Below are 9,490 nucleotides of genomic sequence, written 5' to 3'. Positions count from 1 at the left end.
AAAAAAAAAAAAAAAGAGGGGAAGGAAGAAATGATGAAACCAAAGAGAGAAAGAAGGAAGGAAGATCTAGATAAGTTGTAGGCCAATAAACCTAAAATTACTTTGCATAATATTCCTGTATTTATAACACAGAAAGCAACAATTCATTCCAAAATAAATTTCACTAACATAGATGTCCTAAATATATGTAAAACCACATATACATTCAACTAAGTTGCAAAACATGTTAAATAATATCAAATATTTCAATATTGACACCTACTGACACACTATAAGAGTTCCCTAACTAAGGAACTCTGATTATGATTGTCACAGTAACTAACATATTCTGAAATAATTTATCTATAAATACAGAACTTAAATACAGCTTGTCAATGTACACTGTTACTCAGAAATGATTTTTATTCAAAACCCCACATATTTGACATTCATATACAAATTTATAACTACAGATGGAATTGATTGCTTTGTGTTTGAGACGGAGAGCAATCCTGTCCAACTGCCATACCTGCGGGTTATTAACGTCGCATTCACCATTATTAAAATATTTTATTACCCTTGATTGAATGTGAAAATAACTGCTTGTCACAGGCAAATATTATCAAAAGTGCAACGAGGGTCACACTACCAAAAATGTAATCCATTTGTCTCTCATGGAAGAATCCAATGAAGCTAGAGACATGCAATAGCATAGCTAAATAACTCTTGGTTTATGTGTGGGGCAGAAGGAGAAACTAAGGGAAACCATGATCCTATTTTGATATTATTTATCTTTAGGTGCTCAAATAATTCTTGCAATACTTAACATGTCTGGAAACATAGGATCTTTCCCATTTATGGAAAATATGACAAATAAAGCTAAATTTAGGAAAAGGTCACATATTCTAATAAAATATACTAAGGGAATTAGTTCCAGCCATAAGATAAATTGATCACAGAAATCTCCAGGAAAATATATTAATAGCTACAGTAAAATCCAATAAAACAAAATTAGCAGCTTTATGCCTCGGGGCACATTCAACTTCTCTTACAGATTCCAACTTCCAGTTGCCATTTCGGCTCAATGCCCTGTCTCTCTGCTAAAAAGCATTTTGTTTTTAAGAAATCCATTTTTTCTCAAACAAGGAATCTTTGTATTAGAAATGTACAAACGTTTTAAATTAGCATTTGAACAAATAACCAGAGAAAAACTTACATTTACTTGCCTTTCTGTCATTTGTAGTTCAAAAGTATACCAAAACAAAAATAATGTTTTTAATTCTGGAAGTAATGTTCCCATAGGCATGTCTACTAAATGAAATATCATAATGAAGATATTTTGCAAACTGTAAAATAATAAAATGTAAGGCAGTATTGTCATTTTATTTGCAAGGAAACATTTAAGACAGAGACTTTCTGATATAAGTTGGCAAACAAAACATTACTAACTGTCCTAAAATAAAAGTTTTGATTAAAAGAACTTTGATATTTTTAAAAAACACTCTTTTGCTGCTATATTAAACCACCCAATCTGCTTCCAAAGTAAGCAAATTTATTTTGTTCAGCAAATATCATAGTTATGTATTAGCATAACGTTGTTATTAATTTATTATTCACAAGCTTATTTAAGTTGTTAAACAGCTAACCTTTAGAATACTTTACACGTAAGATCAACAGTATTTATACGAGGAGAATGCATGTCTTCTCACAATGCTGAAGTAGGGTAATATCAGTTCTTAAGATGCATACTGATGAGATGCATACGTTTCTCAGAGCCAACCGGATTCAAGACATATGTCAAATTACATTCATTTTTCCAATTCCCATAACTCATAACTCAGTTAATGCCCATAACTCATACGGGTTAGGCTGATAAATGGCCCTCATCAGAGGCTGTGACACAAAAAGAAAAGCAGATTCCCTTTTTGGGGATATCTGCAAGTACTGATTGGGACCGAAATCCAATTGTATGGTAACTAGTAGGAAACGTACTAGGAGAAATTTACATGATAGTAGGAAATGAAGGCATAAGGATACCGTTGCCAGATGTTGCGAGGTTTTCTTTGGTGAAGTTTTATTTGGGAGGGTGTGCAACTCCCATGAAGAGCTGGGAGGATGCTGAGCCCATACTAAGATTACAAGTATTTGGTTTTGTTGTTTTTTGTATCTATTTATTTGGAAGAAAAATATCAAAGGCATCAAACTTTTATTTTTATTAAGGTTGCAATTACACAACTAGAAAAATAATCTCAATCTTAGTCTCAAAATAATGAAAAGTAACAAACAAATAAACAAAGAAATGTCCCTCCCTAATTAATGCATACATTCTTTCCCTTTTGTCTCCTGCCACTTCACCTGTTGTTCTGGACCACCCACCTCCAGCTGGTGAGTCTGCTTTCCTTCCTGGAGTCCTCAATGGTATGGGTATGAATAAACCACTTTCATCTCACATGCTTGCTGTTGGCCATGTCGCTAGCTCAGCCCCTGGTAATTTCCTGGAGAATCACAGTGAATTTGGCGATTGAAGCAGGTCTCTCTAAAGTTGACAAAAATACTGATGTATTCTTTCGTATACCTGCTCATATCCCAAACCTCTTCCTTCATGCCTCCCATCCACGCCTTTAGTTAATGACGTGACTCACAGTCACATAGAAAAATGGAGCCACCGTAAGGTGACATTTAGCAGAGTCTCACCACCACATCTACTACCTACTCCAATCTGCACCTGCGTAACCTACTCTGTCACCTGTTAACTTAGATGAATTTACCATGGTCTTAGCCAAAACCAACTCCTCAATTTGTCCTGAATCTCGTGCCCTCTTGGCATGCTACAGACACTGCAGAGAATTATTATTTCTTTGTTTTCTGTACTAGTCAGGGTTCTGCAGAGAAAGGGATCCAAAAAGATATGTATAAATATATGAGGAAGTTTAGTATGGGAATTGATTCACATGATTATGAGGGCCAAAGGGTTTCATGATATGCTGTTTGCAAGCTGGAAACCCGGAAAAGTTGGTGTTGTGATTCAGTCTGAGTATAAACGTCTGAAAATCACAGAATCCATGCCGGCAGTGGGAGGGACTTGTGTAAGTTCCAGAGTCTGAAGGCCCAAGAACCAGGAGCTCCAAAGTCTAAGCTCAAAATTAGATAAATATCTCAGCTAAAGGAGAGCGAGACATTTTGCCTTTCTTCCACACTTTTGTTCTATTTGGGCCCGGAAGAGGTGGGATAATGGCAGCCCACAGTGATGAGGTCGGATCTTCTTTACTGGGTCTTCTTTTTTTGTTAGCCCAGGCTGGAGTGCAGGGGTGCGATCTTGGATCTCGGCTCACTGCAAGCTCCGCCCCCAGGTTCACACCGTTCTCTTGCCTCAGCCTCCCGAGTAGCTGGGACTACAGGCGCCCGCCACCACGCCCGGCTAGTTTTTTGTATTTTTAGAAGAGACAGGTTTTCACCGTGGTCTGGGTCTCCTGACCTCGTGATCCGCCCACCTCGGCCTCCCAAAGTGCTGGGATCACAAGCGTGAGCCACCAGGCCTGGCCTACTCAGTCTTCTTAATATTCAAAAAGTAATCTCGTCTTACAGCACCCTCAATGACAGACATACCCGGAAGTAACCTCTTACCAGCTACCTGGATATACCTTAACTCAGTCGAGTTGACACAGAAAATTAATCATCACACTTTCTTGTGTCTTTCCTTTTTACTCCTGAACGGCTTATTCTCATGATGTGCAAATATGCAGTTTATGTCTTTCGTTAAGAAAAATAATTCATTCTCTATGTTACCTGCAAAGCAACCCAAGAAGCTCAGCAAAGTGGGAGGGAAAGAGAGGACGTGTTTGTTTTAGTCCACGTGAAAATCTAGTGTTTAAGGGAAAATGAGTTTTCATGATGCCAGTGCTGCTATGGAGTCAGATTAAGATGACTACATCTCCTACCAACAAGGATGGCACCAACATGAAGTCACGAGTGAGTCCTAGGAGCAATTCTGATGGAGAAGTGAGGGGGAAAAATTGATGAAAGCGTTATTTATAAAATAATGGGAGAAGACTTAGACATAGGAAGTTAACTATTACAAGGAATAAAGAAATGGCATGGTATGGACAAGCAAAGTAGCAACATTGATTGGTTTTAGATGGTATCACAGAAAGTCCCTCCCCAGTAACATGGAGAAAAGCAGAGTTTGCAAGTATGGAAGACAAAGAGTGAGCAGTGAGAGTCTGTGGAAGATCTCCCCCTTCATTGCTTCAATTTTTCAGTGAGCTAGAAACCAAACTGAGAGTGGGGAGGAAGGAGGAGGCATTGGGGTATGCAAATAGGTTTGAAATGGTCTCCTCCTGAACAGACACTTCTCAAAAGAAGACATACATGTGGCCAACAAGCATATGAATTAAAGCCCCACATCACTGATCACTAGAGAAATACAAATCAGATCACAATGAGATGCCATCTCACACCAGTCAGAATGGCTACTACTAAAAAGTCAAAAAATAGTCCAGGTGTGGTGGCTTATGCCTGTAATCCCAGCACTTTAAGAGGCAGGGGCAGGCAGATCACTTGAGGCCAGGAGTTCCAGACCAGCCCAGCCAACACTGCAAAACTCCATCTCTACTAAAAATACAAAAAATTCACTGGACGTGGTGGTGAATGCCTGTAATCCCAGCTATTCAGTAGGCTGAGACATGAGAATTGCTTGAACCCAGGAGATGGAGGTTGCAGTGAGCCAAGATCATGCCACTGCACTCCAGCCTGTATGACAGAGTGAAACACTGCCTTCCAAAAAATAATAAAATAAAAAGGCAAGAAATAGTAGATGCTGGGGAGGAAAGCAGTATGGTGATTCATCAAAAAAGTAAAAGAACTGCTGCTCCACCCAGCAATCCCATTACTGGGTATATACCCGGAAGAATATAAATCATTCTACCATAAAGACACATGCATGCAAATGTTCATTGCAGCACCAGTCGTCACAATAGCAAAGACATGGAATCAACCCTAATATCTGTCAATGACAGACTGGATAAAGAAAATGTGGTACATGTATACCATGGAATACTATGCAGCCATAAAAAAGAAGTAGATCCATTATACCCACACAAAATCGTGAAATAACTTGTTCTAATAAACATTAAAATTATTTCAAGAAAGAAGCAAGTTATTTCTTTTTTGAGAACATGAATGACATGGAGGCTATTGTCCTTAGCAAACTAACACAAGAACAGAACACCAAATACCATATGTTCTCGCTTGTAAGTGGGAACTCAATGATGAGCACTCATGAACACAAAGAAGGGAACCACAGACACTGGAATCTACCTGAGGGTGAGGGGTGGGAGGAGGGAGAGAAGCAGAAAAGGAAACTGTTTGTATTGGGTGTAATATCCGAGTGATGAAATAATCTGTACAACAAATCCCCGTGACATGAGCTCACCTATGTAACAAAGCTTCACATGTACCTCCGAACCTAACAGTTTAAAAACAAACAAAATGAAGTAAATTTGGAAATGATCTCCTCTGGAGAATAGCCTGTGGATCTATACAATGTGATTCCAAGTAGTCCACTTGAGGTTCACAGTCATGACTTGAAACTGACATCAGTCATAGAATTAGGTAGAAAATTGAATTTAACCAGATTATAGGTTTTCCAAGCTAGTGCAAGCAAGAAAGTTGAAAACAAGTTTGAAAATATATACAAAGGAATTGTAAGAGTGATTGATTATGAGCTTCATTCTGAGTAAGGAGGGCAGTGAGGACATAATCAAATCAGGTAAGGGCCAATTAAATAACACCAGTGGAGTAAGGGATTAGAGTGGCACTGGAAGATTTCTGGACTAAGAGTGAGCTATCATTATAGGAAGTGAGGTAAGAGTAGCATACATGAAATGGTGACTTGTATAGGGGTGCTAATTATTGACCAGATCCAGTACCACTCTTGGAAGTACACGTCTGAGATAGAGTGAAGGACAAGTGAGATGAATTCAAGTCGTGTTATATGGTCTCTAATTCATATCATTGAGGATCTCGGTTATTTGGAAGATTAAAGTCAACAGTTCTATAGCATATTATCCAAGGCCCTTGATGGGTGAATCCTCTACTTGTCCCAGTTTGAATTCCCACTACTCTTTGTTACGCCCTCTACACTTCAGAAATTTCAAGTTACCTCGGTGTCTCTGAATATTACTTTTATTTTCACTGGCTACATCTCACTATATTAATATTGTTCCCTCTGCCTGGAATGCTTTTTTCCTTCCTTGCCTGACCGATAAACTCCATGAAGCTCAATCATCTGTATATTTTTTCCTGATTATTGTGTGTGTGTGTGTATGTGATAGATAAATACACAGACAATAATAGATGGATAGATAGATAATACAGAGTGTGTGTGTATATTATCTTATCAAACCATGAATTCCTTGAGGAAAGAACCAGATTACTCATGTTTGTACATTTTGTGCCTAATTGAATGACTATGTGCCTGACACGTAAAATAAATAAACGAAGAGATGAGCATTAACAGAGTTTGTCTTCTTGATAAAATGTTCATACTCCAGTACCTAACTCATTTTACACCTTAACTTATGGATATTTTCATATGAAATCGAAGTCTTCCAGGTTGATTGAAAAGGGCACCTGCTGTTATTGATATGAAGAGGAAAAATAAATGGAACTTTTTTTTTCCTGTTTCTCCATCACCCAGATATCTTCAGACTGACATAACCTAGAGTACCAAATGGTTGTACAGCTCCCCTCTTACATAAGCTAAGCCACACATTTACAAATCGTCCTTATAATGTATGTGGGACATCCTGTTACTGAAGTCTACACATGAGACAGTTATTTTCTTCTAATAGGAAGGGTCCCATTGAATAATATTATTAGAATTTTCAAATGGAAAAAGAATATTGTTAACTGAATATTGTAACTTAATAAAAACGATTCTGGGAATGCAGGAAGATATCTAATAACTTGTAAACGCAGCAACGAGTGCACATTTTGACTTACTGCAAAGGGAGCGTGGCTTGTAAGAACCACCGCTCTAACCAGGAACCTTGAAGAGAAAAAAAACTAAAAGAATCTGATTCAGGGCATGTGAATCAGAGTAATCATGTTGTGTAATATAACGGAAGTCTCTCCAAGACACCAGAGGCACATCTAAGGAAGAAGTGTATAGCCAAATAATTATTTTGTCGTTCAGCCCTTTTCTCTTACTCAAATGTTAGATGAGGTGCCTAGTGTGCTGTCTTATCTGTTCTATTGGTCCTTCTCACAAGTTACTCAAGTGACTTTATTTGACCAGGACATTCACAAATTGCCAGGAGAACCCAGGCTTTTTGATCCGCAGCAGCTATTGCTTCTCTCTTTATGGATTATAAAGGTAACACTGTTTCACACTGGATCTTCTTGAGGGGACCACAAAAGGATTGCAAGCTTGATTCCCTTGCAAGAAACAGCTAGCCTAGGAGATGGCGGCTCTAAACGAAATGGTACAATCCCATCCACCCATTCTCAATCCCATCCACCCATTCTAGCGGGGGAGACGGGATTGTTCCCTTCACCTTGACCCCCTTTGTAGGCAGGAATGGGAGTGGCTCGTTTCACTCAGCCTCCAGTCCATGGACAGCTAAGCGTTAACAGCTCAGCAAAGGGTCAGGGTGACAGTCAGTTGCACCTACACTTTTTGACACCCGAGTTCTTGTTTGGTGTCTGGAAAGAATGAGGTCACACAAACTATTTAAAGGGTAGTGTATGCCGAAGATTTTGTTGGGTGTTAAAAGTGGCTCTCAGAAGGATGGGGAATTGGAAAGGGGATGGTGCAGAAAGGTGATCCTTCCCTGAAGCCACACCATCTGAAGTTAACCAAGTCTATCTGTAGTCTCCAATGCTCAGCAGCACGTATCCCTACCATTCAGCAGCTTGCATCCCCGGTGCTCAGCAGCTTGCCTCCCCGACCACTTGCATCAGCCGCTTCTGTTGCTCTTTTTTGTTATTGTTCCTTCTTCCAAATGGTCTGGTTTTTAATTAATATTAATATTCAAATCAGTAAACTGGAATATTAATCTGAGAAAAATCACTCACAATGTAGCAGAAAATAAAAACAGCCATGGAATATATGAAAGTACAATAAGTAAGTTAAAATGGGAAATAGAATGTATGGCTAATATAAAGCTTTTCACTGGAAAAAGAATATCCTTCTTCCAACTGGTTGGTTTTTAAAGGCACAGGATAGGGGGCGGGACAGAGACCGAAAAGGTAATCATTTGGAAGGAAAAATGGGATCAGCTGTTTTCACTTAGTGCCAGTGTTCCAGGCTTGAGGGTGGGGTTTAGCCAGGAACCCCCGTTCTGTATCAGGAGGAACACTGGAATCCCACAAACAAGCAGAGAAGCTTCACTCTTTATTCTCTTCCTCTGTCAGTAGAAAGAAGACTCGAGTGAGCCCTTGAAAATCCTCCCGGAAGAAAACCTTTAGAAATGCATACAAATTGATGAGTGTATGTGTGTGATATCTGTCAATAAATAACTGAACAGAAAAGTATGAAGAAAATCACAAGGGACAGACACATGGTCATGCCTATGAACTGAAGCTGCGGCTGGCTGAGGGAGTCTGCTGATCTCAGTAACCAGGAAAAACCACATGTGGGACAGGCAAAAAAGCCGTGAGGAATTGTTTTGAAGAATTCCACATTTCCTTTTTTTCTTTTTGGAGAAAAATGGGGTCTCGCTCTGTCGCCCGGGCTGGAGTGCAGTGGCACAATCATAGCTCATTGAACCCTAGACCTCCTGGTCCCAAGCAATCCTCTTGCCTCTGCTTCCCAAAGTGCTGGGATGAAAGGCTTGAGCCACTGCATCTGGCCAACCCCACATATCATTTAGATTAAAACACAATAAAAGAGTGAACGAGGAAAAAAATGTTCCCACTAATCTAGAGGATGCCCACAAACATTGCCTGCCTGTTTTAGCCCAGGCTCTGGTCCAAAAAATCTCCTGGAAACTGACCAGCACAATGGGCCCGCAGCTGAAACTTCAAGTATGATCTGGGAAGTCCTACTTTAAGAAGGCAACAGTAGATGAAGTCCGAGCTGCTGAGATACCTGTAGCACCCAAAAGGCACAGACTGAAAAACAACAAAACCAAACCGAAGCCAAAAAAAAAAGCTTTCTCTTAAATTCCCTCTTCAGAGACTTCAACCCAATATGAATGTGAACATGGAAAACTAGAATTCAACCAGCTGACCCAAAACTAGTAGAAAGAAATATTCAAGTACAGACTGTAGAACCATCAGATATGGACTATCTGGTTATATAGAGATAATGCAATGAGCCCCAAATGAGTAAAGCATAAAAGAATTAATTGAACACGTAAAAATTCCAGATTAGTAGACTATGAAAATGAAGTACATGTAAAGAAAGTAGAAATTTGAATATTGAAAGATATTTTAGTCGTTGCAGTCAAGAACTAATAGAGTGAACTAAAGAGTCAATTAAATGAAGCTGGGAAGAAAATCAGTAAAT

Source organism: Colobus angolensis, unplaced genomic scaffold (assembly GCF_000951035.1).
Source record: "Colobus angolensis palliatus isolate OR3802 unplaced genomic scaffold, Cang.pa_1.0 Scaffold520, whole genome shotgun sequence".
Taxonomy (NCBI): Eukaryota; Metazoa; Chordata; class Mammalia; order Primates; family Cercopithecidae; genus Colobus; species Colobus angolensis.
Note: the sequence above shows the minus strand (reverse complement) of the source record.